At 32.6% G+C, this 16,449-nt stretch overlaps 1 long non-coding RNA gene across 1 annotated transcript in view; it reads left to right on the top strand.

The window, feature by feature from the left end:
• LOC141548979 (uncharacterized) overlaps positions 1–16,449 on the top strand; it is a 303,550-nt gene that overhangs the window by 62,106 nt on the left and 224,995 nt on the right. The window lies entirely within an intron of this gene.

Here is a 16,449-nt window from a genome sequence, read left to right on the forward strand (position 1 = left end):
GTAAAAACCTGTACATGAAACATTCTAAAGAATGTTCACACATGGCTGTGAAATTTATTTAAAATTTTATTTTTGTGCTTTTTTTCTGAGAAAATGAGTATTTTAGTTATCTCTAGTTCAGATTGCTTTTTGGAAAGAATTTTTTTATTCTTTTCCTTGAGGAAAAAAAATGTGGTTACTAGGTTTTCCCATTTTTTGCATTATTTTTATTAGTATTCATTTGTATTACTTTTAGAGACAGCAGGGTATAGTGGATAGAATACTAGTCTGGACAGATCTAGGTTCAGATAACACATTGGACACTTGAAACTAATTTGACTTTGATTGACATTGATTGACACTCAATCAATGGATTCTTATGATTATTTTCTAAGTCAGATAATTTGAGAGTAAGTCATAAACACTTATATTGGGTTTGGGGAAACTATAGCTCATTTATTGTGTGCGTCATTAAGAGCATGTTTAATAGGCATTGTTTATATTATTAAAATATGTTTATCTTTACATATTATATAATAATATAAATATATAGATAATTTAAAATATTGTATTGTAATATAATTTATTTTCATATTAGTTTCATTTACATCATCCTCTTCTACCTAGGGATCTATCCCTTGTCATCATAATCATCATTACCACTACTACCAATCATCATTATGTTTTTCAACAAACATTTAGTAATCAGTTTAGTAATTAATTAACCAGGTATTATGTGTTAATTTCAAAGGACACAAAGAAAAGCAAAAACTTGGTCCCCCAATCCTCTGGGGGTTCATTTTCTCATGGAGGAGACAATGTACAAAATTTTATTTATAGATGAATATGTTTTGTATCGAAAATAGGGGAAAAAAAGAGGGCCCAGAATGATAGTTTAGCAAAACCAACATATCAGCTTTAATTGGCAAAATATGCAATATTATATACTCATTGTTCCCCATTTCTGCAAACAGGGATGGAGATACATTTTTTCACCTCTTCTTTTAATATGAACTTGGTAAATATAAATAATTCTATTTCTTTTTAATTTTCTTTCTTCCCTACAGAAGCATTTCTTTCTATTTATGTTGTTTTAGTTATCATACATTTTTCTTTCATAATTCTGCCATCCTCATTTTGTATTAGTTCACATGAGTAAATTGTCCTGAATTGTTTATATTGATCAGTTCTTTTTTTTAATTATTTTTATAATTATAACTTTTTTTTGATAGTGCATATGCATGGGTAATTTTTTACAACATTATCCCTTGCATTCCCTTCTGTTCCGAATTTTCCCTCCTTCCCTCCACCCCCTCCCCTAGATGGCAGGCAGTCGCATACATGTCAAATATATTACAGTATATCCTAGGTAGAATATATATGTGCAGAACCGAATTTTGTTGTTCTTGTTGTCTCAAGGTAAAAATAATCTGGGAAGAGAAACAAAACAAAACGAAACAAACAAACAAAACAAACAAACAAACAAAAAAAAAAACAATGCTCTCAGTTTACACTCATTTCCCATATATTTTATATATATATATATATATATATATATATCCCATATATATTTTTATATATATATCCCATATATATATATATATATATATATATATATATATATATATATATATATATATATATATATATATATATATATATATATATATATATATATATATATATATCAGTTTACACTCATTTCCCTTATATTTTAGTCTCTTGTGTACATCCACAGAGCTCCATGTCCACAATCAGTTTAAAAACTTAAGTATCCTAAGATATGAGCCTTTTAGTCCTCAAGTCCAACAAGACATAGATAATATCTGCTCCTGTTCGGAAGTCAGGAGGGGAGTGTCCTTTCTTTCTGTATATCTGAAAGCAGGCTCACCTCAAGTTTCTGTGTGCTTGATTGGAATGACTACTAAGGATAGTCATGCTTAGCCTCCAATTGAATGTTTCAGTGTAAGATTAATCTAGGTTTGGAATTCCCATTTCAACAGGCCGGTTGAAGAGGGTGGGCACAAGTTTATTACTGCTTGGAACTTTCATTTAAATAAGACAGGAAAATAAAAAAGGAAACTCATAGCACAAAAGTAATTAATATACAACTGATAAACCCAGTGGCCACTATAACGACATACAACATACATCATGGCCACTCTGAGGAAAACACCGGAATTCCCCTGCTGAGAGAATTCATGGTCACAGCTATTCATAGTGGCAAGTGCCAGGCATTGGCAGGCAAGTTGTCTATTACTTCCTAGCTAAATTCTCAAAGTCCCTTTCCACTAAGAGGCTTTTCTCAGCTGAGAACAAAGAAGGCACTACACTAAGGACTCTCATTTGTTATGTGACTCTTGAGATGTGACAACATCCCAGGTACAGGATGCTCCATCACATGAGACGCCCCCAAGAAGACTATTTGTTCATTCCTTTAGCAGGACTGTTTTTACTCAAGGAACTGGCCAGGTTTCCAGGGTAAACACTGGCCTGCATTAAAGGATACTCACTGATTAATACACAAGACAGGATGGCCTTCCAACTTCTTGGTGTTTTCTTGTGTTTTTCACATTGGATAACTTAAAGCACGTTCTCATGTTCTCAGCAGAAAGTTATATAAAAGACAGAGCTGAGACGCATTTAACCTTCCTTACATGAAGAGAAAGTACAAATACCTGACACTCTGTAAGTGGTACAGTACCCCACATGCTTCTCTTTCTGGATAACATTGTTCTGATTGTGTCAGAATTTAGAATGCCATGGGGTCTCCTAAATGAGATCAACAATAGCTCTCAATATTTCGGCATAAAAAATCCATTAAAACATTAAGGGCACGAAAAAGTCCATTTTTTTTTGTTTTAATATGTCATTTGATTGAACTACTGTATCAATATAAGTAATTTAGATATTCTAGATGGATGCTGAACTGGGTCCAGAGGAGAAAAAATTAGACAATAGACTGGATCGAATATGGGGAATTAAACAGTAATTGTTCCCTGAAATAAAAACCTTAAGACTCAGGAAGACCTGGGTTCAAGTTGGGCCTCTGACACATGCCAGGTGTGTTATCAACACAATTCGCCTCTCATCTCAGGCAACTTGTTAGTTGTTGTTGTTGCTGCTGTTGTTTTTCAACTTCAATACTATTTTACTTTTCCAATTATATATAAAGAGAGTTACCATCATTTATTAAAGTATTTCTTTTGTTCAAAGGCATCTCAGTAGCAGGTTATATTCAACTGCAACTAGAGAAGAGGGAAGGAAATTCTCTTGTTAAATCTCTTGGGTTATGTCGTTTGTTACAAAGATTCCCATCTCTCTTCCTCTTCCAGACCTTCCCCTCTCCCAGTTTCCTACTTTTCTTGTAATTTCAGATACATTGGTATTATTTATACCTGATATAAATGCCATTTCTTCATAGCATATGATTTTTACAATGCTATTAGCAGTCTCCTTGCTCAAATTTCATTAAATTTTTTGCATCAATATACATTAAGGAAATTCACGTATAGTTTCCCCCTTCTGTTTTTACCCTCCTTGAATCAGGTATCAAGACCATATCGTGTCTCAAAATAAATTCAACAGAAGTTCTTTATCTGTTGTTTTTTCCAAATAGTTTATGTAATATTGGAATTCATATTCTTTAAGTATTTGGTATAATTCCGTTGTAAATACAACTGCTGTTGGGTCTTTTGAATGAGGAGTTCATGTGTGCATTATGTCATTTTTTAAAAGTAGGATTATATAAATACTTTATTTCTTTTTTTGGTTAATCTGGACACTTTATATTCTTGGAAATATTTATCTATTTCAGTTAATTCATGAATTATATTCGAATTGACCTAACATGGACAAGCAAAACCTCTGTTTGACAAAAAGTCCCTCATGTGATTCCCTAGCCAATACTCATTAAATATGCAAGGGCAATCTTCTGGGCAGCCTCCATCTTATTTCTTTTATGTATTCTTTTTCCTCTTTTATTAATTCTCTTTTGTTACTTTATATTTTTGTAAATACTAATCCATATCATTAGTATGATTATTTTTTTTGGCAAACAATTGGGCAAAATGGGTAATAATTACCTTAATTTTATGTTCATTTGGTTGTACATTCACCCCTTTCAATTTTGATACTAGTAGTTTGATTTCCTTTACTATTTTTAAAATTAAATTACCCAATGGCTTATCTATTCCCCCCAAAAAAAACTCAGTTCCTATTTTCATTTGATAGCTTGATATTTTGTTATAAACTTTATTACCATTATTTTTATTTTGGTATTTATTTATAAGGGTGTAAGTTTATTTTTTAGTAAGATACACATTATGTTGCTCTTCCTTTTTCTCTCTTTTATTGATATAAGCATTTACACATATCGCTTTTCTTCTGAGTATTATTTTGGCTGAATATCAAAAATTTTGGTGTTGTCTCACTGTTATCATTATCATGAAATTTTTCAAAGAAGCAAATAAAATGAGATGATTCAGTGTGTTCCTAGAAGATATTGAAAATATGATTACATTTCAATATGCCAACCTCAATTATCAATTGCATAGCATATGCCAGATACATCACTTAGTGCGGTAGATAACAATGAAAAAGCAAACAGGCCTGTCCTCAAGGAACTTGGGTTTCATGGTGTTCATTTTTGTGAGAGAATGAAATGAGAAAAAGTTGTCTTTTCTGTTATAATTATCTTCAGCTATAGCTTATTTTGAAAACATATTTACTTAACTGTATATGTTATCCAGAAGTAATAGAAAACTTATTATAGTAGAAATTTGATGTTTTGCTTCCATTCAAAGAATTTTGGTTTGGGTTTGCGGTTTTTAATTAACAAGATTATCCTTCATGAACTAATTTATGTTGTTTCCTAACATATGAACTGAAATATATGATGCAAAATAGGCAGAGATATTCTAGAATCAATTTTACCTTGCTCTTGAGAGCCAATTGTTAAATTTTGTATGTGTATCAAAGCCTCAGAAATCACCAAACGCTACAAATCAAGGATTTATTTTTCCTAATTAGGCTTAAAGAAACAATTGAGGAAATATTAGTTATGCAGATGAAACTTGAAAATGTCTTGCATATATTTTTGCCCAGAGGGTTAATTTTTTTAAATTTTTTATTATATATTTTTATAATATTATCCCTTGTATTCATTTTTCCAAATTATGCCCCCTCCCTCTACTCCCTCCCCCCGACGACAGGCAATCCCATACATTTTACATGTATTACAATATAACCTAGATACAATACGTGTCTGTAAATACCATTTTCTTGTTGCACAATAAGCATTAGATTCCGAAGGTACATGTAACCTGGGCAGACAGATATTAGTGCTAACAATTTACATTCACTTCCCAGTGTTTCTTCTCTGGGTGTAGCTACCTCTGTCCATCATTGATCAACTGGAAGTGAGTTGGATCTTCTTTATGTTGAAGATAGCCACTTCCATCAGAATACATCCTCATACAGTATTGTTGTTGAAGTGTACAGTGATCTTCTGATTCTGCTCATGTCACTCAGCATCAGTTGATGGAAGTCTCTCCAAGGCTCTCTGTATTCCTCCTGCTGGTCATTTCTTACAGAGCAATAATATTCCATAACCTTCATATACCATAATTTACCCAACCATGCTCCTACTGATGGACATCCATTCATCTTCCAGTTTCTAGCTACAACAAAAAGAGCTGCCACAAACATTTTGGCACATATAGGTCTCTTTCCGCTCTTTAGTATTTCTTTGGGATATAAGCCCAGTAGTAGCATTGCTGGGTCAAAGGGTATGCACAGTTTGATAAGTTTTTGGGTATAGTTGAAAATTGCTCTCCAGAATGGCTGGATTCTTTCACAACTCCACCAACAATGTATCAGTGTCCCAGTTTTCCCACAGCCCCTCCAACATTCATCATTATTTGTTCCTGTCATCTTAGCCAATCTGACAGGTGTGTAGTGGTATTTCAGAGGTGTCTTAATTTGCATTTCTCTGATCAGTAGTGATTTGGAACACTCTTTCATATGAGTGGAAATAGTTTCAATTTCATCATCTGAGAATTGTCTGTTCATATCCCTTGACCATTTATCAATTGGAGAATGGTTTGGTTTCCTATAAATCACGGTCAGTTCTCTATATATGTTGGAAATGAGACCTTTGTCAGAACCTTTGCTTTTAAAAATATTTTCCCAATTTGTTACTCCCCTTCTAATCTTGTTTGCATTAGTATTGTTTGTACAGAAACTTTTTAGTTTGATGTAATCAAAATCTTCTATTTTGTGATCAATAATGATCTCTAGTTCTCCTCTGGTCATAAATTCCTTCCTCCTCCACAGGTCTGAGAGGTAGACTATCCTCTGTTCCTCTAATCTATTTATTATCTCCCTCTTTATGCCTAAATCATGGACCCATTTTGATCTTATCTTGGTATATGGTGTTAAGTGTGGATCCATATCTAATTTCTGCCATACTAATTTCCAGTTTTCCCAACAGTTTTTTCCGAATAATGAATTTTTATCCGTAATGTTGGTATCTTTGGGTTTGTCAAAGATTAGATTGCTATAGATGTACCCTTTTTTGTCCTTTGTATCTAATCTGTTCCACTGATCTACCAGTCGATTTCTTAGCCAATACCAAATGGTTTTGGTGACTGCTGCTATATAATATAGCTTTAGATCAGGTACACTTAGACCACCTTCCTCTGACTTTTTTTTCATTAGTTCCCTTGCAATTCTCGACCTTTTATTCTTCCATATGAATTTTGTTATTTTTTCTAGGTCACTGAAATAGTTTCTTGGGAGTCTGATTGGTATAGCACTAAATAAATAGATTAGTTTGGGGAGTATTGTCATCTTTATTATATTCGCTCAGCCTATCCAAGAGCACTGAATGTCTTTCCAATTATTTAAATCTGACTTTATTTTTGTTGCAAGTGTTTTGTAATTTTTCTCTTATAATTCCTGACTTTTCTTTGGTAGATGGATTCCCAAATATTTTATACTCTCAACATTTGTTTGGAATGGAATTTCTCTTTGTATCTCTTCCTGTTGCATTTTGTTAGTGATATATAAAAATGCTGAGGATTTATGTGGATTTATTTTGTATCCTACCACTTTGCTGAAATTTTGAATTATTTCTAGTAGCTTTTTAGCAGAATCTTTGGGGTTCTCTAAGTTTACCATCATGTCATCTGCAAAAAGTGATAGTTTGATTTCCTCATTTCCTACTCTAATTCCTTGAATCTCTTTCTCGGCTCTTATTGCTGAGGCTAGCATTCATAGTAGTATATTGAATAATAATGGTGATAGTGGGCAACCTTGTTTCACTCCTGATCTTACTGGGAAAGGTTGCAGTTTATTTCTATTGCATATTATGCTTACTGAAGGTCTTAAATATATGCTCCTGATTATTCTAAGGAATAGTCCATTTATTTCTATACTCTCAAGAGTTTTTAGTTGGAATGGATGTTGGATTTTGTCAAATGCTTTTTTCTGCATCTATTGCGATGATCATATGGTTCTTATTAATTTGATTATTAATATGGTCAATTATACTAATAGTTTTCCTAATATTAAACCAGCCCTGCATTCCTGGAATAAATCCTACTTGATCATAGTGTAATATCCTGGGGATGATTTACTGAAGTCTTTTTGCTAATATCTTATTTAAGATTTTAGCATGATTATTCATTAAGGAAATTGGTCTAAAATTTTCTTTCACAGTTTTCGATCGACCTGGTTTAGGTATCAGTACCATGTCTGTGTCATAAAAGGAGTTTGGTAGGATTTCTTCATCTCCTATTTTTTCAAATAGTTTATATAGCATTGGAGTTAGTTGTTCTTTAAATGTTTGGTAGAATTCAGATGTAAATCCATCTGGTTCTGGAGATTTTTTCCTGGGGAGTTGATTCATAGCTTGTTCTATTTCTTTTTCTGAAATGGGACTATTTAAGCAATTTATCTCCTTCTCTGTTAATCTAGGAAGCCTATATTTTTGGAGGAAGTCATCCATTTCACTTAAGTTATCAAATTTATTGGCATAAAGTTGGGCAAAGTAACTCCTTATTATTTCTCTAATTTCCTCTTCATTGGTGGAAAGATCCCCCTTTTCATTTGTAAGACTAACAATTTGATTTTCCTCTTTCTTTTTTCTGATCAGATTTACCTAAGGTTTATCTATTTTATTGGCTTTTTCATAAAACCAACTCTTGATTTTATTTATTAATTCAAGAGTTTTTTTACTTTCAATATTATTGATTTCTCTTTTTAATTTTTGTATTTCAAGTTTAATTTTTGGTTGGGGGTTTTTAATTTGGTTTTTTTTCTAGCTTTTTAAGTTGCAAGCCCAGTTCGTTAATCTTCTCTTTCTCTATTTTCTTCAAATAAGCCTCTAAAGATATACAATTTCCCCTTATTACTGCTTTAGCTGCATCCCACAGATTTTGGTATGATGTCTCAGCATTGTCATTATCTTGGGTGAAATTATTAATTGTTTCTATAATTTGTTGTTTCCCCCAGTCATTCTTTAAGATGAGATTATTTTTTCTTGTTATTTTAGATGCATTGGTATTATTTGTACAAAAAGTTTAAATTTTCCATTTTACCTCAAATTATCCATTTCACTTTGCCTTTATTTCTGGGTTTTGGTCATAAACTCCATATCCTTATATCTGAAAAGTAATTTTTCCATTATCAAACGATTAACTTAGACTATCACCCTTTATGTCTAAATCATGACCACAACTTGAACTTAACTTGTTTTACAGTGTGAGAAGTTGATGTATATCTAATTTCTACTAGGCTACTTTTAAAGTTTCTAATCATTTTTTTCTAATGATATATAGATTTACTAAGTCTCTTTTAGAAGTTGAATCTTTTAACTTTTTGATTGAGCAGCATTAAGATATTATTTTACATGAATTTACATGAATGTCATTCATAAAGTATTTACCTTATTCCAAGACTGAAATGGATTTGTGATCTTAATTCTAGAGTTCTTCCAGGGATGCAGATTACAACCCCTTGATGTTTATTTACTCTATATAATTCTTGTCTATATATTTCCAGACATTTACCATGGATGTCTACGTGGATGTGCTGGAGACTTTCTTTACTTTCACTTTACATGGTTAAAAAAAACAGTCATTATTCATTTGTTTATCACTTGTTCTTTCTATGTAACTAGCACTTTTTTTCTCTGTATCATAAAATTCCTCATGCTATCTTTTACTCCTAATCTTTGAAGTGATGATCTGATTACACCTAGCAGCCTTCTTGTACTTTCATAATCATTGTGCACCTGTCCATTGTCTTCTGTGTGATACTTATTTTTAATACTTCAGAGGCAATTGTATTTCCTGACTACCACTATTATACAATGGACAGATTGAGAAAAAAGGTATATGATACCAGCTCAAAACTGAGTCAGAGGCTTATCTTTATCATAGGTCATCTGAATAGCTAAATAAACCTGAAGTTTGATGTAATAAGTTGATGGTCAAGGAAAGTAAGTATGTTACAATTTTCTGTGTTCAAAGAAGCAAGTAAAATGAGATGATTCAGTGTGTTCCTAGAAGATATTGAAAATATGATTACATTTCAATATGCCAACCTCAATTATCAATTGCATAGCATATGCCAGATACATCACTTAGTGCGGTGGATAACAATTAAAAAGCAAACAGGCCTGTCCTCAAGGAACTTGGGTTTCATGGTGTTCATTTTTGTGAGAGAATGAAACGAGAAAAAGTTGTCTTTTCTGTTGTAATTATCTTCAACTATAGCTTATTTTGAAAACATATTTACTTAACTGTATATGTTATACAGAAGTAATAGAAAACTTATTTTAGTAGAAATTTGATGTTTTCCTTCCATTCAAAGAATTTTGGTTTGGTTTACGGTTTTTAATTAAAAAGATTATCCTTCATGAACTAATTTATGTTGTTTCCTAACATATGAACTCAAATATATGATGCAAAATAGGCAGAGATATTCTAGAATCAATTTTAACTTGCTCTTGAGAGCCAATTGTTAAATTTTGTATGAGTATTAAAGCCTCAGAAATCACCACACACTACAAATCAAGGATTTATTTATCCTGATTAGGCTTAAAGAAACAATGGAGGAAATATTAGTAATGCAGATTAAACTGAAAAATGTCTTGCATATATTTTGCCCAGAGGGTTAATTTTAAAAAAGGGGCATTACTTGCATACTCCTGCAAATATCATAGAAAGGTAATTGAGATCAAAAAATCCCAACAACATTAAACTCTTGATTTGTTACTTAATCAGAAGTGTAAGCATAATTTAACCAGAATCTCAAACATTTTTTTTTATTGAATTATGTTTATGGTCAAGACTGAATATGCTTGTATGCTAAGTCAGCCAGTGTTAAATTAAATGATATGGCTTTGATTTATTTCTTCTCAGAAGACTATAATTCAAGAAAAGTAACATAAAATAAAAGTGATAATAGATATTTAGATTTCTTTTAACTGATATTTTTTTTTTCTCTTGAAAGCATGCGTCCCAATATTTTCCTTGGCATCAGTGAAGGGTCAACTCAGTAGAGGAAACGGTACTATGCACTCACGGTAGACCACACAGAACCTTTTGTGACAGCTGAAGCAATGCATCTCGGAGTAGGTTGGGCTTCAACAGGTTATTCACCCTATCCTGGGGGTGGTGAAGAATGGGGTGGAAAATGTGTGGGAGATGATTTGTTCTCCTACAGATTCCATGGACTTCATCTATGGTCAGATAAATATCGTATGCTTTCACAAAGTTTGAAAGCAAGCTTTTTTGTCCTTATATTAATTTATGCAACTTGGAAATGCACACATTCTGCCTCTCATTATATATAGTATGCAAACATCTGATATTTGAAGAATGTATTAACTTTAATAAAAGCCAAAATCTGTTGAGATGGAGGACAATAGAAAGATACTAAAATTAAAACATTTTGTTTTAAATGTTACGGTGTACATGAATAATGTGCATGTACATGTATATTTAAATAATTCCAATTTGTTTTAATTTGAGACTCTAACTATTTTATCCTTTCAGTGATGTACCCACATTTTGTGATTTCCAACTTAAAGAGATATAGCTATATACTAATTTCTGGCTAGATAATCCAAGAATAACTTCAGAAATAATGTAACGATACTTCAGAACAACAAAGATGATTAATAGAAATTGAATTAACAGTGAATTTCATCAGCTAAACAGCTTACTGTTATTTTATTTTTAGGTAAAATTTAAAAATTTATTTTTAACACAACTCGCTTCATGAATCATGTTGGGAGAGAAAAATCAGAACAAAAAGGAAAAACCATGGGAGAAAAAAAAAAAACAGGAAAAAGAAATGAGCATACTGTAGACTTACAGTTAGGAAAACAAGTTAAAAAATCTTGTCTGACATACTTGTTGATTTTGTGCCTCTAGATAAGTTAGTTAAGCTCTACCTTCCTTAAATTTCCTCATCTGTAAAAAGAAGATGATATTGTTTTTTGATGCATTAATATTGATAAAAATAGCTTTACAAACCTTGAAATGCAATATAAATTCTGTCTATTATTTATTACTTTTTCACCATCATGAAATCATTTTGACCTTTAAAGCTTTATAATAATTTGAACTTTGAAGGTACTATTCCATTCATACTTTTCTGTCATTATTTTCCTTATTATAGACCTACTTTTATACTGTTATTCTGGTTCATTTCTGTTATTGTTTTGTCAAGACCTTGTAGGTTAATTGATAGAGGATGAAATATATAAATTAATTTTTGTCATGAAAATGGGGTATGGGAGTGTAGAAACACTGAACCCCATATATATTGGTGTTTTAGGACTATCTTTACACAGGACACCAAATGTTTGGGAGAAGAAATTTGAATCCCCAAAGTATATTGAAATCTTCGGCTCGTATCACAGATTGTCTCAAAAGAATTTGTAGATTTAGATCTTCTCCAAATCAACAGGAAAAGATTCTATTACTATGCCATTGATAACTTACCATTGGGGGCTTTACTTCTAAGGCTCCTTGACAACCAAGAGGAAGGCCAGAAGCTCCAGGAGAGTCCTCCCTTCCCTACCTCTGCACAGAAAAGCCCAGCATGCATTTCCCAGCCTCCTGAGTTCTGAGGCCCTCCTTTTGGCTTCTGGGCATGGTGTTTTAGGTCAACCCAGTTGCCTGAGTCCTTTCTCTGGGAACCACAGTCTTTCTTAAAAGTGTCCTGCTTTGCCTCAAGTACAGAAACTGTTGTACTTTCTTAGCCCTTTTCTACCTAGGGATCTATCCCTTGTCATCATCATCATCATTACCACTACCATTAATCATCATTATTATTCTCAACAAGCATTTATTAATCAATTAATTAATGTTAATTAACCAGGTACTATGTGCTAAGTCCAAAGGATACAAAGAAAACCAAAAACTTGGTCCCTACCCTCCAGGGATTCATTTTCTTATGGAGGAGACAATGTACGAAATGTTTTTTGTATATGAATATTTTTTGTATCGACAGAGGAGATAAAAAGAAAGAGGGCAGGGAAGAATAGTTTAGCAAAACTAACATACCAGCCTTAATTGATAAAATATTCAATATTTTACACTTATTGTTCCCCATTTCTGCAGATAAGGGAGGAGATACATTTTTTCATCTCTTCTTTGAATATGAACTTGGTAAATATAAAGAATTCATATCCTACATATACTTTAGTCAACTTATTTATCAGAGTAATGATTGTAATATCATCATTAATTTGTTAATTCTGTTTCAAGATTCCAGAATAGTTAAAAAGTGTCAGATAAATTCATACGTCCTGGGAAAGAAGATGGGATAATAAATTATTACTTTATTTCTCAGATGAGTAAATTGAGTCACAGAGAAAGCAAGCTACTTATCATGGATCATATGCTAAGCAAATATTATAACTCAGCCGTTTTCATTCAAAATATCTCCAAGAGAAATTTTATCTTTCCTCCTAAACACTCCCCTTCCCGATTATCTTCACTGGTACTCCCATTCTTCTAGTCCCCCAGGCTTGCCACAAAGGCATCATCCTCACCTTCTCATTATCTCTCCCTTTCCCTCCTCTAACGAATCTTTACCAAGGCTTATCGATTTCACGTGTTCAGCATCTCTCAAACTTGGCACTGCCACCATCTGATGCACGACCCTATCACCTCACACATTTGCTATGTAAGTGTCTACTGGTAGATCTACCTGCTTCAGGTCTCTTATTATTCTATTTTATCCTCCAGATTTCAAAGTGATTGTCCTTAATGCAGGAATGAACTCATCCCTCTTCCTCTCAGACTGCCTTCCTGTTACCTCTGGGGCCAAATACAAATCCTCTGGCATTCTGAGCCCTTGATGACCTATCCCCCTTTATCTTCTTACACATCACACCTTCTACCCCAACTGACTCTGATCCAGTGTTATTGACCTCTTTGCTGTTCCACAAATAAGACATATTGACTCCAGATAATCTTTCTGGCTGTCCTACTTCCTAGGATGCTCTCCTTCCCCTGCCTTTTGCAAGTTCCAACTAAAATCACAGCTTCTATTGGAAGGCTTCCCCCCTATCTCTTATTCTTAGAAGCTTGATCCATTAATTATTTCCTATTTCTCCTGAATAAAGTTTAAATGTATGTTTGTTTGTTTGTTATTTCTCTTCTTGCCAAGAGATCGTGAGCTCCTTGAGGGGACATTTTATCACTTGTATATCTAGTATTTAGTATGGTATTTATGCTAGTCACATAATAGATGCTTAATCAATCCTTATTGACTATGAGAAAAAGAGGAAAATGTTACTATTTTGGTATTTATGAATATCTTATTGCTGCCTTGACCTCTTTCAGACATCTACCTAGAAGTGGTAGTTTTGAATTAAGGAGTATGTATCTCTTTTTTTTTTGGCATGACTCCAAATTATTTTACAAATGAATTGAACCGATTTGTGGCTCTAACAAGCATGCATTAGTGTACTTATCTTCCTACAGGTCTTCTGTAATATAGATTATTACATTACTGTCAATAGTACTCCCATCCTTCCAGTCCCCCACGCTTGCCTCATAGGCATCATTTAAGCATGATGTAGGAATAAAGAATAGGAGAGGCCACAAATTCCATGGAAGCCTCATGCCTTTATAGAAGGAACACTCTCCTTATTAAAATAATTGGCACATGCTGGGCACAACCCCCACCAAGGAACACTGAAAACCCTAAAATTGGTTCTATCTTATTAAATCAGGAAAGAATTTTATTGAAGTTGGAATTGTTCCAGTTATGCAAGTATAGTCAGAGCATCAACTTGCTAAGATGAAGATCTTCTTGGTAAGAAGGAAGAATGATAAAAGGGTCTGTCATAAATTAAAGCAACTTGATTCTGAATTCTTTAAAGAGATAATTACTATTCAAATGTGGAAAGGAAGAAAAATAATAAAAAAGTAGCATACATAGTAATTTTATCAAAAAGTTTAATCAATGTAAATTAATTGCCACATCAAGGAAACCAAAGAGTCCTAGAAAGTGCCATGTTTAGCATATATTTGTCTGAGTTGTCAGATAGTGAGATGATGCCTACAGCAGATACAAAGTGGAGTCATTTTGCTTCACATCAGATTGACAGTGAAGACAGAAAAGGAAAATGACAAACGCTGGAGAGGATATGTGAAAATGGGTTTTTTATTATCATTTTGAACTCTTCTTGCCATTCGGAAGAAGAACTTGGGACTGTGCCCACCTGTGTGTAAAACTGCATTTATCATTTGACCCAGAAATATCACTATTAGGTCTGTGTAGAGATCAAAGAGAAAAAGAAAAGGGCTTATATGTACCAAAAATACTTATATCAGTTATTTTTGTCGTAGCAAAGAATGGGAAACTGAAGGAATGCCTTTCAGGCTATGACAGAATAAGTTGTTGGGCATGAAACAGTCCTTTGACTAAATGGAAACTGAAGCCCAAAAGTCTGACAAGCTTATTTGAAAAGAATTTTGATTCCTAATGCAAGTAGTAAGCAGACGTTACCCACTATCTTTCTATACTAAAACATACTGTAGAACGGGATTGGTGGTAGTTCTGACACTAACATTATTTTTGGAACAACCTAAATTTTTTTCTCTAAATTTTATATATTTTCTTTAAATATTGCTTTAAAATAGTGAGGAAACTCCTACTAACTGGCTGCTATTTTTCAGGTCAGAGATGACAAGAGACAACACCCCCCTGCTTGGTAGAATTCTCTAAGCTTCAAGAACAGGAAGGCAATTACAATTTACAGATGCCCCTTGAGACACTAAAGTAAGTTTACTGCATGTTTTATCCTATGCCTTAATTAAAAGGGGAAAAAGTATAAACATAATTGCCCTTTTTTGATAGTTCATTGCTAATGCAGATTTCACATGATCCATAACAGAATGGATGGATACTTTTTATAAGTTTATACTTATTTACAAAACTAGATATTTTTCTAATAATCTTTTTTAACGTTGCTGGAAATATTATGTTAATGTTTCTTCTAATATGTTATTTGATTTACAGGAATGTTGTCAGAAAGCACTTTTTAAACCACATGTTTTATATGAGTTTCATATATTATTAAAATATGTGTTTATATTTACTTATTTTATAATAATATAAATATATAGATAGTATACAAATAATATATTTTAATATAATTTATTTTCATAGTAGTTTCATTTTTATCATCCTCTTCCACTAGGGATCTATCCCTTGTCATCATCATCATCATCATCATTACCACTATGACCAATCATCATTATTATTCTCAACAAACATTTAGTAATCAGTTAAATAATGTTAATTAACCAGGTACTATGTGCTAAGTGCAAAGGATACAAAGAAAACCAAAAACTTGGTCCCCCAATCCTCTGGGGATTCATTTTCTCATGGATGAGACAATGTACAAAATGTTATTTATAGATGAATATGTTTTGAATCGAAAGAGGGGAAAAAAGAACGAGGGCGGGGAAGAATACTTTAGCAGAACTAACATATCAACCTTAATTGGCAAAATATGCAATGCTCTACACTTATTGTTCCCCATTTCTGCAAATAGGGGAGGAGATGCATTTTTTTCATTTCTTCTTTGAATATGAACTTGGTAAATATAAAAAATTCTATTTCTTTTTAATTTTCCTTTTTCCCTGCAGAAGCATTTCTTTCTATTTAAGTTGTTAGAGTTACTGTTTATTTTTCTTTCATAATTCTGCTTTGCTCATTTTGTATTAGTTCACATGAGTAAATTTCCCTGAATTTTTTATATGGATCACTTCTTATGACATTCTAACAATTCCATGATATTTATGTATCACAGTTTGTTTACCTAATCAGTGGCATCCATTAAGTGTCCTGACTTCTCACTACAACAAAACTATGGTTATGAATATTTTGATAAGGATCTTTTTTTTTCTATTTGTGGTCTCCTTATGGTAA

This window comes from Sminthopsis crassicaudata, chromosome X (genome assembly GCF_048593235.1).
Source record: "Sminthopsis crassicaudata isolate SCR6 chromosome X, ASM4859323v1, whole genome shotgun sequence".
Classification (NCBI taxonomy): domain Eukaryota; kingdom Metazoa; phylum Chordata; class Mammalia; order Dasyuromorphia; family Dasyuridae; genus Sminthopsis; species Sminthopsis crassicaudata.